This window comes from Bombus pascuorum, chromosome 2, assembly GCF_905332965.1.
Source record: "Bombus pascuorum chromosome 2, iyBomPasc1.1, whole genome shotgun sequence".
NCBI classification, from domain to species: domain Eukaryota; kingdom Metazoa; phylum Arthropoda; class Insecta; order Hymenoptera; family Apidae; genus Bombus; species Bombus pascuorum.
The window spans coordinates 7,993,572-8,008,295 of NC_083489.1; the positions used below are offsets into that span (position 1 = coordinate 7,993,572).

The 14,724-nt window shown below is 43.4% G+C and overlaps 1 protein-coding gene across 3 annotated transcripts in view; it reads right to left on the reverse strand.

Moving 5' to 3' along the window:
* Window positions 1–14,724, reverse strand: part of LOC132904550 (Krueppel-like factor 6) — a 268,819-nt gene that overhangs the window by 89,794 nt on the left and 164,301 nt on the right. The window contains exon 1 of one of the 3 annotated variants that reach the window (XM_060955163.1): window positions 5,061–5,080. The exons of the other annotated variants lie outside the window; for them this stretch is intronic. The gene's annotated coding sequence lies outside the window, so the exon portion shown is untranslated. Of the gene's footprint in view, window positions 1–5,060; window positions 5,081–14,724 lie in introns of those variants that run through there. 3 annotated transcript variants of the gene reach the window in all.

Sequence of the window (14,724 nt, forward strand, 5' to 3'; positions counted from 1 at the left end):
ATTTTCAGCTTGTCACGGAGATTCGATGCAATTAACCAACCATGAAAAAAGTACTGTGCAATTTAAAATATCATAAGAACGTCCATGGCTATTAACTTCTAATTCCTTGTGTTATTACGACTCGCAAGCACGCGGTATCCTTAAGCGGGTTTCCGTGTGCACGCGGAAGACAAGATTGCCGCCGTCCTCGCGTAATTATGCGAGCTTAATGAGAGGAAAATGAAAAGCCGTTGCCAGCCAGGGCACGCTAATTTTCTAATATGTTTGAGAGCGGCTCCTCCTAAGATGACGTTAAATTTGCGAACTCGAGCAAGAAAGACGATGGAATACGTGCGCGCTAATTGTTGTTACATCGAGGCGTCAGCCCGCCAGTGGAATGGGAAACCCATAATCAGACACCTCGGGGCTCAACTCCTGCTCCGTGAGTTTAGAATATGAAATTGTTTATACACTTTATGAATGGAAAACGAGTTAATGATATATCTAATTTAATAGAAAAAAATAAAAAATTGTACAAAATGAGGAAAAATTGATCGCTGCTGATAATTATCGTCTAGTGTACAAAAAAAAAAGAACAACAGCTACTATTTTGCCTTTCTCTTGTATTAAGCATTTAAAATTTCGATAGAGGTTTATTTTAATTATTTATAGAGTAGCTGAAGTTCGACTTCAAAAGTACAATCTACATTTTACATAAAAAAGAATTAATATATGAAAATTAATTTTAAAACTACTCTTTGATACTTTGATTAATTTCCAACAATTTACACGTTTGTAGCTATATAATATAATATAGCTATATAATAATATATATAATTTAATAAACAGCGATTCCAGCGGTCGACTTCCGCTCGTCGACTGAATTAAATCGATCGATAAGCACTGATTGACCCCTTCGTTTCCAGAGATGGGGGGAAAAAAGCGGAACGATCGAGTGTGCACGTCGAGGCATAAATAACACCGTGTCGGTTCCGACCCTCCTTTTTACCGTATTCTGGCCTACCAAACGATCTCGCGTGCTAATTTTAATTTATCGTTCCCGGTGGAAAAATAGAGGACGATCTCGCGCGCTTCCGACCCGTTATTTGGAACATCGTCGGATCAATGTATCCGCCGGATCCAGCTTCGCCGATTCTCGTTCACCGTGCCAAAATTCTCCGTCAGCCGATGGAAGCGGCAAAAAGCGAGAGAGGAAAACGCGCGTCAACGGTCGCGCGATTAAAGCATCGTTAGCATCGATTAGCCTCGCTAAATTCAACTTTGCCACGGTTTTTCGCGCTACGAAATCACTGTAGAACCAGTTCATACACATTTTGTCAGGTTTAATTAAAAACGATTCTTCCTAAATCGAACGAGAAAGTACCGGAGACTCGAGAGGAAGTACCGCTAAACTTCTACTGAAAGAGTGCCACTTTCAGCAGCCACTTTTGAAAGGGCGGCACGAAGTCATGGCTTTCTGGACCATTTCGTTTCTCCACCTCCTCGTTCCAGTTTCCTCTCGTGTTCACCGAAAATCCTTAGAAGAAACTCACGCGAAGGTGCCCAGGAACAATTTCCTCCGATCCAGAGCGAACGAGAGTGCTTACGGTTCATTTCGCGCGTGTCTGCCAGGTTTGGCTGTCTAATTTCTATGTCCAAATCTGACCGTTATCGCAAAAATTCCCTTTTTCCTCGACGTAATCCACGGAATATGCGTAACCAGCAGTTATCTTGCGTCACATAAATTCCAAATTTCTCGCGTCGGCCACAAGAAACATCGCGCGAGCCATAACTCGTTGAGAACCGGCGAAAATACATGGAACCAGACCACGATTCTCGGATGAAGGAAAAACAACATTGTCCTTGTTTAATCCCTCGACTGACCGCTGTAAATCTCCGGATACGGTAAAGCAGCCGAGTCCCGGGGAAAACCTGGATCGGGTGCGTGCAGTCGGAATATGGGAAAGCACGGTAAATTCAAAGGAGAGCGCCGTATATTCTGTAACCTTTAACGCAATTAAGTTGAAATTCAGGGGTGTGCACGTGGCCGCACCGTGTGCTTTTAACCAAATGGTCCTAGCGAGCAAACAGCGCGGCGAAACGTCTACGCTTATGCAAAAGTGGCGAGTAATTTGTGCCCGTTTTTCCTGCGAGGAAGAAGCTGCTTGGCAAGGCCTGCAAATGCTCACCAATCTGTTCGCGGTATCGTTGCATAACGCCGCTGCAAAAAATATGGTGCAGTTTCCGCGTTTTTTTCCGAAGGCCGATCATTTTCTTTTTTTTTTCTTCCCCTCTCTTTCCGTTTCTTTCTTTCCGTGTTTTTGCAGGTTACGTAGAGCGATATATAGGATATCCGGGGGGCATAGCGAGTCCGTAAGAACGATTCGATGAATATAAATGGTACGCGAGAGATGCGAATTCATAGAGAGGCGTGCCGTAATTTTTTGATGCGCACCTGTATATTTTATAAATCAGTGAATCCGTGATGGTTCGTTTTAATGGTGCTGAAATCGATGAAGTTTTTCTTTAAACGCGGTTAATTTTGCATCGAGCTTGGCCACTGAACTGCTATAAATTACTTTTGTACATTATCTGTTGGTCAATACATTTTAGCTACTGCAAGAAATGCCACGATCGAAATAAAATTAAGCGTCCGCCACTGAAAGGTTAACCAATCGATTTTCGATATTCCGGGGTAAAATCAATTACCGTTTCAATTTAAATGACGTAGAAAGCGGTGAAGTTAAAATTAGAATCATTTGTAAGTCCACGTCCAAAGACCCATTGGTAAAACCAATGCACGAATGATCTTTGATTCAGATACAGGCTTGGCTCAGTATCAAAGCGAACGATCGTTCCTTTTATCCGGCGGAACACCCGTTATCGCCCTTAATACCCATGTAGCAACATACGAAGAGGAAAATTACAGTTTCGCACTGATACACAGCAATGAAAATCTCGGAAAGGAGGCGATTCTTAGTCATGGCCACGTGCGCTCGTCGATACGAGAGTGGCAAAGGAATGAGCAGGCGTTCATCCATGGTCGTTTGCGTTCCTTCTCCGGTTGTAAATGTTTAACTTGGAAGAAAAGGGGGCGAAAGATAACGTGGATTCGCCGTTTGTACGTTAAACACATCCGCTGAAAGGAAAGGTGCTCTTAGACTCGGTTTATCTTCTCTCACGCTCGATCGTAGAATCTCTGCCATGTATCATTGCGTATACCATTGTGCGTTCCATTATACTAGCGTACTATGAGATCGAATCGCCGTGGTAATTTGAATAACAAAAATCTGCCTTTTTCTTTCTTACGATAAGATCGATACGAAGTAACAAAAGATCACAAAATACTCTACAGAAATATGTAAGTATAAAGGGAAAAAGATAAAATGTATAAAACGACGAAGGAAGAAGAAAATTTGCACTCGATGCAGCCTTGAAAATTTATCATTCGCGACTTTTCTAATAGGGTTCGCGAAGGACGCGCCGGAAGCGACGCCATGCTTCTTTGTTCCGTCCGGCGAATATATTTATAGCGTAGCTGAAAAGGAACATCGAAATTCGGTGCGCACCAATGAAATACGAATCCCTCGGAAAATGGCCGCACAAGTAGCCATCGTTACGAACCGGAAAAGGCCAGCTACGTGTTTGGAAGTGCATGGTCATGTGATAGCTTCCATATACTTGTTTCGAAACAACAATGGATCCGCGCATCCGGAGTATGCAAATCGCGTTCGAAGGTTTGGACCTTTTCGTTGGTTATTGTTAATGGATTTCGATAAACAATATCGAATGAATTATGGAGTTTACGCGAAATATCGTCGCGTTTATAATTACGTTAAATCGGAATCAAATACACGCTGCTCGGACAAACGTGATCTGTATATGACGGGCATTAGAACTAAATGCAAAAGTTTATTCGTTTTTGAAACGTTTAATTTTGGAATGACTGACTCTAATGAGACGTCGCTATGAACTTCGAACGTAGTCTGAAAATTTAGACACGTGATAATGGAGGAATGTAAATTTCGCGGTAGGCAAGCGTCAAGCGGCCAACGACTAATTTCACACTTCGCGGATCGAATTCGAGCGTCACATTTTATCCATGTCATGACTCTTTCATAACCGTGTGTCGCGAAATCATAATTCTCCCGCGCTTGCTGATTTTTAAAAAATTTCACCTCCTGCATGGGAAACTTTCTTACATTTTTCAAATGTTCCCGAGCTTCCATATAATTATTAAACTAACTCGAATCGTAATGTTGGAAAGTTCGTATCCTATAGAAACTCGCGTTTCAGTCAGGTCCCGGAGGTCTTGCTCCAGTCGCGATTCGTACTAATCATCGCATTAACGAAAACACTTACAGCGTTCCGTGAAGATTACAGTCTCCCTGAAATATCAAAATTGCAGCATCCCATTGATCTTCGCAGTTATTATTCATGCCCGTGTTGAAACCAGAAGCTCACGGAATATTCTCGAGCCTTGTGAAAGCAACAATTCGGTACTAAGTCTCCAAGTTACACGCTCTTCAAAGAGCGATTTTGCAACTGGTGCTAATTGAAACGAGGCTCGAGCATCGCGCTTTTGTTTCCGAAAAAGAGTCACCCTGTCGCTTGCAATTTACGAAAGATCGTTTCAACTACGTATATAGCGAGCTTGATGGATAAATTTGTGAACTCTATTTCATTTTCCTAAGAATCTTAGCCTTGTACATAGAATGTACAAAGCAGAGGCTGTCTTCAAACGTATATAATAAGATTTTTACCTCTTTTCAACCATTGACCATGTGCTTCATTCCTACGATCCAACTATTCAGGATGCACCGTCTAATAGATCAAAGCGTATAAACGTACACAAAGCAAGACAAACTCAAGCGTAAACATCGTGAACGTATCCTGAGGAATGCGTCTCGTATATGCACGTTACGTTAGGGACGGGTTGGTGATCCGTAGGCGGAAGAGGGCATGCGAAAACCGCGCTTAATTTTGTAGAATCTCGCTCGAATTCCACGAACTTGGTGGACGATTATGCGTATTCCATTAACTCGAAATGCAATTAGAAATAAGGGAGCTTGCTAGAATACCTGTGATTCCCGCTGTCCTCTTATCCGCTACCCCTCGTTGCCTGACCAACCCCCTGGGGCGGCCATTGCGGAAAACACTGGCAGAGAGTAACCAAACCGGTGAAAATTAGCGCTTACCTAGAAAAAAAAAAAGACAGAGAAAAACGATTAAATTTTGCTTCACGCTCGTTTCTCGCACGTTGTAACTTCAGCCGATAAAAAGCAAAGTTGGGTGTGCAAAAATGGTTAGGTAAAATAGAGAAAGAACTTTTACTTCATTAACTTAACGTTTAGAAAATTCGAGTATGCACATAGTTTAATTGTGATCTATTTATCATAAATATATTTAATTACCATTCTCGCATATCGAAATAAAGAAATTGACCATGGGAGTTCGAAACAATCGTCTCGCTTGACGAAGATTTTATCGATCATTCGACCGATCGATCGACGAGACGGTAATTATTATCAAGTGCTGTCGCTTGCGTAGATGCGAGAAAACGAACAGTCACTCGCGACGGAACGTTCTAATTAATATCGACTGGCTAAAAAGAGGCGTACGCTCGGTCAGTTCCGGCGCAAAGGTGCTCTTTCGTGCGTCGAATAATCAACGCCGAACGCGACGCAAAGCTATCCAGCCGAGCGACAAAATCGAAAGTAACGACACGTCGAGTAATTATTATTTTGATCGTCGAGCCGTGAGGACGAACTACGCAGAAGGGGAGAAGAATAGGGGGATCGAATCTCATATCCGACCGGAGTGGCTCATGGCTTTTGATCGGACTGTCTCTACTCCGTGTCTTCCGGTTTCTCGCATATCGTTCCGCCCTTGATTGCACCGGTAATGAATGAGTCTTGCGTTACATTCATCGAACGGTTATTTTCAAACGATATCGTTTACTATGTAATTAACATTCGATTTCATTAAATGCGATTTCATGTAAATGAAATGTGATCGACCAAGAAACGGATATTTTTCTTATTCGTTTGTTCCATGGATTTTTTAGCTTTTTGGAATACCATCCTTTGAGTATCACGTGTGAAAATACATTCTATATCCCATCAAGCTTGAAATAAATCACGACTCGAGCTTTGATCCACATGAACGATCTCCAATACGAATTTCCACACCAACACATTGTTATCTGAACTTAACGCACGGCGTAGAATTAAGCCGAGGATCCACAACAAAACTATGCTACAACGTTGTTCAACACAATGGCAACCATTTTCAGGTAATTCCGCGCTGCAGTTCCTTCCTCCCTCCCCTTTTTTCTTCTCCAACCACTCCCTCTTCCTCTCTCTATCTCTCTCTCTCTCTCTCTCTCTCTCTCTCCCGCGATTCCGTAATACAGTCGCTATTATTCTCTCGACATTAACGACCTATAATTATTTCCAATTGTTCTGAATTTAGTGGACCATGGCGTGCGGAACGTATCCTCGCACGATATTGCTCAGAGAGACGGCACAAATGCATTTCGAGTTAGTCTTTAACCATTTGTACGTGCTCACGGAAGATTTTCCTCGGCGAACCTATATTCTGCGAACCTATATATATATACCTATATTCTTATACAGAATTCTATGCAAATGATTCCCAATTTAAAGGTATGACGTCTTGAATTTTCTTAATTTCCTAATGTATTCGAACAATTTCCTAGGCCCGTGTGAAATATTCACGATGGTTATTGAAAATTTCACGATGACAGATTAATAGTGCTATAGCGAATAAATACAATTCTCTATGCCTTTATTCGCATTGGCGCGAAAAATATCCTGTAAGACTGCGAATTTATGTACTCTTCTACCGTGATGGATTTATTTCGTGTTTCAAAATGTCATTTCGCTGCCGTTGCTTTGTGACGCATGAATACTTGATCTGTCAGACGATTGTCAAATATTCGCAACGAAAATTTTGCGATTTCCGATGTGAATACATTAACGTCGTTGCTGTAAATATTTCACATTGGTTTGGCAGATTCTCTACATCCTTCAGATTTTATCCAAACTATTCCTCTGATGTTAAAAACAAATGTAACACTCCGTATTCCGTTCATAACCACAATCACGCTTTTCTTCTTCCAAAAAGCAAAAAGAAATTGTAAAACTGGATAAAGTCCATTGATTTACTTCCACATATTTCTTCCAACCAGAGGATCGCTGATTGCTTCGAAATCTCTACAAACGTTTGTCCCTCCATGGAACAGCAAATCACGTTTCTTTGCGACCGCGAAACTCGTTGGTTTCGGGTATCCGAACATTACGCGTTTTGCATATATTAACGTCCTTTTATTCGTCCCTCTGACTGATTACAGGAGAGACAATTCGTTGGCGCCGGGTGGACACGTTGAAAGCCTCTAGCCCCGTAGTCGGCTACGAATTCGGAATCGTCGATGGGAAATACGTTCACCGAATTCGTTACCGAGATTAGGTTACACCGGGCCCGGTAATGCAAGCGGCCGATGCGCACGGATAACGCGAGTTCGGCGCTCCTAAATTAAGGCTCGGCGAAATATGGTGTGTGTTGCCATACGCGGCTCGCTACACGCGTACATCGGGGCGAGATAGCAGAATTGGCAGGAAATTGCAAATTGCCGGCGAGAGCCGGTCCGGACCGCGGCTGTGCGCCCGCCATTTCGAACCTACGAAATAACCTGACCTGCAAATTGAAACCGGTCGTCGCCACTCGAAGCGGCCCGACCACCGATAACCGGTCGACTGCCAGCTGACGACCGCCCCAAAGCGTCCCGGAAAAATAAGCGCCACCCGAAGGCTGCGAACGAGCTGGATTTTACGTTCATGTATCTCTATACATACGTATGTGTACATACACGTGAATATCATACTTGGTACTCGTATACCAGCGTTCGTTCGTTTCGCGTCCGGCGATTCTTCGATTGTTTGTCGAATTTTTCGTTTCCGATGTGTTTCGGAGTAAAGGGGTTTGTTCAGCGATTTGTCTCAATTAACGAATTTTTTGCTTCTTCCATTTGTAAGTTCATTTCACAGATTCATGAAAATTTAATAACGAGACCGGCGTGTCAATGTGTCGCTCGACGGTGTCTAACGAACCGACCGCCACTCTGAATAAATATTTCAATACGCGGTCCCGGAACAAGGTTCCCACTCGTCGCGATAACGTCGCACGTTTCCGGTAGGGGAAAACACCGAGCCTCGTAATTTCGTACCGTTTCTCCCTCCATCTCTGTCCACCGAACGATCGGTCTTTTTCGTTTTGAGAATGGAAGGAATCAATGTCAAATACTGGTTGCAAATTGGAGTAATGCGATCTAGTTGAAGATCTAATATCTCTTCCTGAAACACATAGTATATTTAGCGTAGCGTTTCTTTTTTTATCGCGATATAAAACAGATCGTAGAAAGAAGGGACACGAGAGGATGACTCGTGGAGGAAGAGAATAGGAAATTTCCTGGCGTTGCTCGCGTTTCCACGGAACACAGTCACCCGTCATCGGTTGTGTGTTCACCCTCCGGCCAGTGTCAAACCAGGCCGTGGCAGGGTGCAAACGAGCTCCCCACGGCCTCGTATTCATGCGCTAGCTGGCCGCGCGATTATTTACCTTTAATTAGAAGCTTCGACCTATTGCTTAGCACGCCGAGCCCAGGGGTATCGTGCTGCCGGCGTTGAACAAGCTGCTCTCAGCGCGCATTTACGATATCTATAAATATGCAGATGCATTAATAAACACCGGCGTGCCGGAATTTTAATATCCTCGCCTGGAATTGTTAGTTTTCCCACGAAGAGCTAACTGGCGACGAAAACGGAAGGATTTGCAAGTGAATTTAAAGAACGTAAACTGTACTATTGAGAATATTATGGTTACATTTTATGGAATATTTCAGCTTACGTTTTGAAAGTTTATTACAGCGAGGAAATAGTGTATTGAAAATGGAAATTATTACTGACTGTTCTGGATTTTTTGTTGCTTATTATCTTCCTTTTCTATTATATATTTTTTAAATTACCGTGACTCACGAAAGTATTTGAAAAATTTTAAACAGTATAATTTCGATCCGAATAATGATCACAATGTACATCAACTATAGCTTTTCTGGAAATGGAATTTAAAAGATTCTTCTGTCTGGTTTCACATTTTGCCATCCTTTGACTCCGGCGCAAAGCAAAATTACAGAATTTTTCTGACTAAATCCATGGCTCACCTAACCGGTTTTCACTCGTGTAAATACGTTTGTACGAACGTAAAAGGAACAATTTTTAAAAGACTTTGAGACTCTCTATCCGAATTTTCAGCGAAAAGAAACCCAACGAGGTTTAACCAACAATTCGAACAACGTCCATTTTTATTTATACATCTGTTCGGCAACGAGTCAGGTTCTCGATCGGTAAAACGCACACGTATCCGATCAAAATGCGATCGGAGAGATATTAAGCAGTCACGTCGAATGGCATCCGGAAGGGCGACACAGCGGCGCGACCTTAAAGGAAACTTCTCAGTCGGCTAGCTCCATTTTTAGCGTTGTCGATAGCAGGAAAAGTCGTCGAGAAGCCGTTTCGCGATTTGTTCGGCGTAGTTTACCCGTGAGCGGACATCAAACGAAACATACAAGCAGTGAGGACTAGTCGAAGACCGCAAACCGTTCTTACGTGTCCGTGTACGGACTTTCCACGCGGAAATCGGTCCACGTCGTCTCTTTAAATCGCCGTTTCACGCCGAGAGATTCGATGCGAACCATCGAAAAACCTCACCAAGTTTCTCGACTTTCAAGTTGTTTCCCCTTTCTTCGAAAGTGAGTGGAAGATTGCATTTTTGGAACGGATTAACTTCGACATTGCTGTGTTATTTGCAGATGGCAAGGAAGCACGTACGACGATGGCTGAAGTTTTAGAAAATATTTTCACGATAATTTTCATTACAGACATCAGTGATAAAAACGCTGATGCTGCACAAAATACTTTCACCGCAATTTCCATCAAATATAAGGAATAGGATAGACAAACGAAAATAACGAGCAAAGTGAAACAAGCGCCAAAAAACCTAAATACGTCCCCTATATTTCTATATAATTGCAATCTCCCTTTATTTTTTCCAACACAAAAATTCCATCATGCTTCGTCCGCAAGATTCCTGCATAGCAATCCATCTTTATTATCACTCCCATTTAGTATCCTACTCTCACATATCCAACCGTCACAATCCACCCAATATTACACGACACTAAAACCATCTCATACATCCATCTCTCCTAAACACGGATCACATTAAACCAACGTCCGTTATTCGAAAAATTTATTTCCCAAACCGGTCGTCTATCGATCTCGGGCTAAGAATGGTGTCTGCGTGATCGGGCCAGGTTCTGACCTGCTATGAAATCCGAAGAAAAACCGTGGCAGCGTCAGCAGGTGAGAGTATACATAAATCTTAGGCTCTTGCTCCCTTCTGAAAAATAAACCTTTCGTTCCTTTCTTGGCGCGCGCGTTGCGACGCCACGACCGGCGACCCTGTTTCCGTAGCGGGTGGTAGATGAAAGTTTTCCTTTGTGCCGCGCCTTGTCACGCCGGCCATTTCAGCCAGAACGGAGAGAAGCCCAGAGACCTCCGGCCTCGGGGGTTGAAGCAGGGCGAACGAGGGGGTGGCTCGTTTTCTGTACACATATTCTGAAATCCCGAGGGTGTCTGACCGAGTGCTCGCCGGAAGCCCGGGAGAATGAGAGACTGCCGTTTCATGCCCTTTCTCGAGCGCGAAAAGAAAGTTTGAGCCGAATGGAACGCGACCAGAGACCGTCTCGCGTGGCTCTCTTCTTAGACGGAGGGAAAATTTATAACGCGCGATTCTACGCGTACAAGAAAATTCTCGTGGATCAGCGCTCAACCACAAGTTTTCGTCATACGCTTTTGTACTTACATTATCTTCTCTTTTTTTTTTTTTATCAGAAATTGAAAGTTCTTTCAATTTATTGGATATTTTATAAATTATCTTTTACTAATTCTAGCAATTTTGTAAATCAGTTTCTGGATATTGTTTCCTTTTTCTCGTTCCTTCAATTTCCGATCGCAGTGAGAGAATAATCGTTCTCGTAAGAGACAAGAGGTTGTTATAAATTGTTCGTTTTCTTTTGCAGGATTTCCATCAGAAGGAGGGCTTTAATTCGCAAGTTCCGTTCGAAAGAAGGGCGAGCCTGGAAATTCTTAATGAATACCACCAGTGGCTGGTATTTACACCGGCTCACGTTCGAGATCGAGGCGAGAGCCAACTTTTCCCATGTTTAGTTAACTCTTCGACTCCGCGGCGCCTTCTCTCCTTCCGTTCTTTGTACACCGGTGCGAAACCGAGGAATGGAAGAGATAAACCAATAGCGGTTGGTTCGGTCAAGGGCTCAGTTCAGACGTTTCTTTTTTAATTAAACAACACAACCGACGCTTGCGGTTCCACTCTGCGCTTTACGTCCCAGAATGAAACTGTTCCGACTTTACGACAATTACAAGAAGATAGATTAAATCAGGCTCCACCATTAGAAACATGTATTTACACTCAATATAAAATCTAATTCCTCGATGAGAGACAACTTTTGCCAATTTCACGAACAAAATATTCCTAATCTTTTCCACTTGCAAATTTTTTGTTTCACACGATCCTGTACGGAATATAGATAGCTAGGAATTAGTTTCGCAACTTCAAGCAATACAATTCATTATCTAATAGCCTCAGAAATTACATTTCCATTCTAATAATCTATCATTCCAATCACACGTCGCACCATCTAACCTCATCTAATAAAGTTCTTCACACATTTCCTCCACCTTCAACATCATCAAACCAAACATACATTTTCAAACATAATCATCCATTCCAAATCTCGTTTGGCAATCATCATTCGCGAAACATGCTGAGAAACAAGCGTGTCCCGCTGTACGGTAGAATTAAAAGCAAATATCACGGTGTCCGGGAGCAGGGCAAATCAAGATCGATGTACCGGGTCGAGCCGCGTTATTACGACTACTGATATAGAGGCACGTGCGTACGAGCGCGAGAGGGTCTGTGGGAGGTAGAAATCCAGATACATTATCCGGTGTATCCGTAATAACGGCAGGCTGGACAATCGGCCAGCCGGCCAAATGGAGGCGAACTCACTTGGTGGTCCCTTATTCTTCGTGTACATGACCTCGTATATACTTCAGGATTACGAGAGGCCGCTGGCCTTACCTTTGATCCTTCTCTTTCCACCCACGAGCACCAGGGTGCACACATACTTGGTGGAGGCTGATGCAACCCCCATGAGCAATCCCACCGGGACCATATTGCATCCGCTCCGTTAAAACAGCGGGACGCGTGTATACAGAGCCACGCGTTATGCTATTTGGTTGCGTCTTACCTGTTCCACGAAGATTGCATTCATAGAGCGAGTTGGTTAGAGATGTTTCTTTTTCCCTTTTTTATGGAGACTGGGGGTTCCAGAGTAGAGAAAATGGAGGTAGCTGGGAAGAGGAATGGGTTTGTAGGGTGAAAGGAGGTGGGTTGAGAGAGCTGAATGTACTTTTGTGTGGATACGGTGATACTGTTACGGTAGCGTTGTCCTGTTAGGATGAACGAATATAGATAGAAAAAGGAACATTGGATCCTCGTTTTGTTTTCTATCGATTACGATTGTCGTTTCAGTATATTCTGTGTGCTTTATTGCAAATAGTACAAACGTCTAAGCATTTTGCGTATACATAATTTGTGGATGGGGGTAGATATTTAGAAAAGCCATGGAACGGAAAATGAATTTAATTAGAATTAGAACTAATAATAAAAATAGGTCAACAATCCAAGGAACGCGACTGTCAAGATTCATGCTGAAAAGAAAGTAAGTCTCGGTGAAATGAACAATTGATCGAGTGGATGCAAAGCACGGTAGGCACGCTTGCATTAAAATGCGAGCACGTGTTTGTGTACGAGGGCGTCGCGAGCGGAGGGACGTTGGCTGTAGCAGCGATAAAATCCTCGGAATTCCTGGCTCATTAAATGACGCGAGGCACGACAAACGGGCGTCGGAGCTTGCTCGATCGAACGCGCGCCGGCACGCCGCTTGCCAAACCCGCACGACTGTTTGGCGATCGCAAACACACGGCTGAAATATTAACGCGATAGCAGCGGGAAACGTTCGACCCTTCGGGAAACTTTCGCCGACTAGTTATCGATCCTGGAACCTGCAGTGTACTAGCCTAAATGGATCGTGCCACGAAATTTCCAGAAACGAGGATCGCAAAGAAAAAATCCATGACGCTGTGAAAAGTGGGTGTCGAGATGGTAAGCATTTGATTACGATTAAACACTGTTCATTTCTGAAGATCTCACGCGCATAATACGTACTTTTATCACGAGCAGCCAAATCTTTATACGATATCATGCTTCGAAAATCTTCAAGTGTGTTCTTTGAACCTCTATTCACTTACAATCAATGATACAACCTGTACGGTCTTATCTGTCCTCGATCACTCATCATTCCTACGATGAAAATCTCTTCGATCCAATAAACATATTACAAAACGCAAAAGATACAAGTCTGCTGACATAACAGGAATTGGTAATACAGAAATAAGCACCAAACTGCAAAAACTCATACCATTAAGTGCTCATAATTTACGAGTACGTTATCGTATTCATCCTCAGTGAGCGCGAACGAGAATCGCAACATGTAACGACTTCCTGCCGCTTCTTTCGACCCGATACAAGACCGATAGGATGAAGAGCGCAGGTACTACGCGAACGCTGTTTCCCTGGATGATTAAGGTTCCAGCGACTGGCGACATTTATCCTCGTTTAGCCGGAGAACCTGGCCATTTAAAGGCGTCCTGGGGTCCGCGAGCTAGCAGCCGGTAGGCAGCCGCCATTAGGCGGCAATAACGCCGGCTGGCCTGCACGGAAGCGAGCTATTGAGGCCGTCGTCGGCTTAACGCGCCGCTTGCAGTTCGCCCGCAGTCGCGATTACAGCTAAGTGCATTCGCTCCGCTGCCACGAGCCCCTTCTCCGTCTACCACTACACCGGCTAGCGTTACACCGTTGCACGTGCATCAAGAACACGCTGGATCAACCAGCGAATACTAGATAAACTGGCCATGGAACTACGACTCGTTCGTTTGCTCTTCGAGGTGAAAGCGCCACGTTCGATAAGGGGAATCGGGGAAGATAGAACAAGAAAGTTTTATACATGCACCTCAAACGTGTTTCAAAAAATATAGGATATGTCTTATATTGACAACTTATATTGACATTATAGAAAACAATAGGAAACGATTGAAAGCGTAAATGTCATTTTCTGTTTAAATGTTAAAATAATTTTGACGTACTTTATATTATTTTATTTATTAGATTAAAAAGAAGAAAACAGCTCATCCATCAACGTTTCTAAGGGCAATACTTCACATTTCATCCGCGTGTCTTTCGATCCACAAAACGAATCATTCTCTCGTACACGCGAACACCGTCTAAATTTCACAGTAGGGAAAGAGAGAAGAAGAGACAGCGCGTGTTGGTGAAACAGCTGAAAACGAGGAATCGGTGGTGGACGAGAAGAAAGGGAAACGGACGTGTGTTTCGAGCGTGTGTTCCGCCACCCCCTGAGCGCCGACGGGAAGGATAAGAAGAGGAAGGGAACCGCTAGCCCTCCGTACATTTTCACCCCAACCCATGGGTCCGAGCGTACCGTATAAATAGATAGGCTTG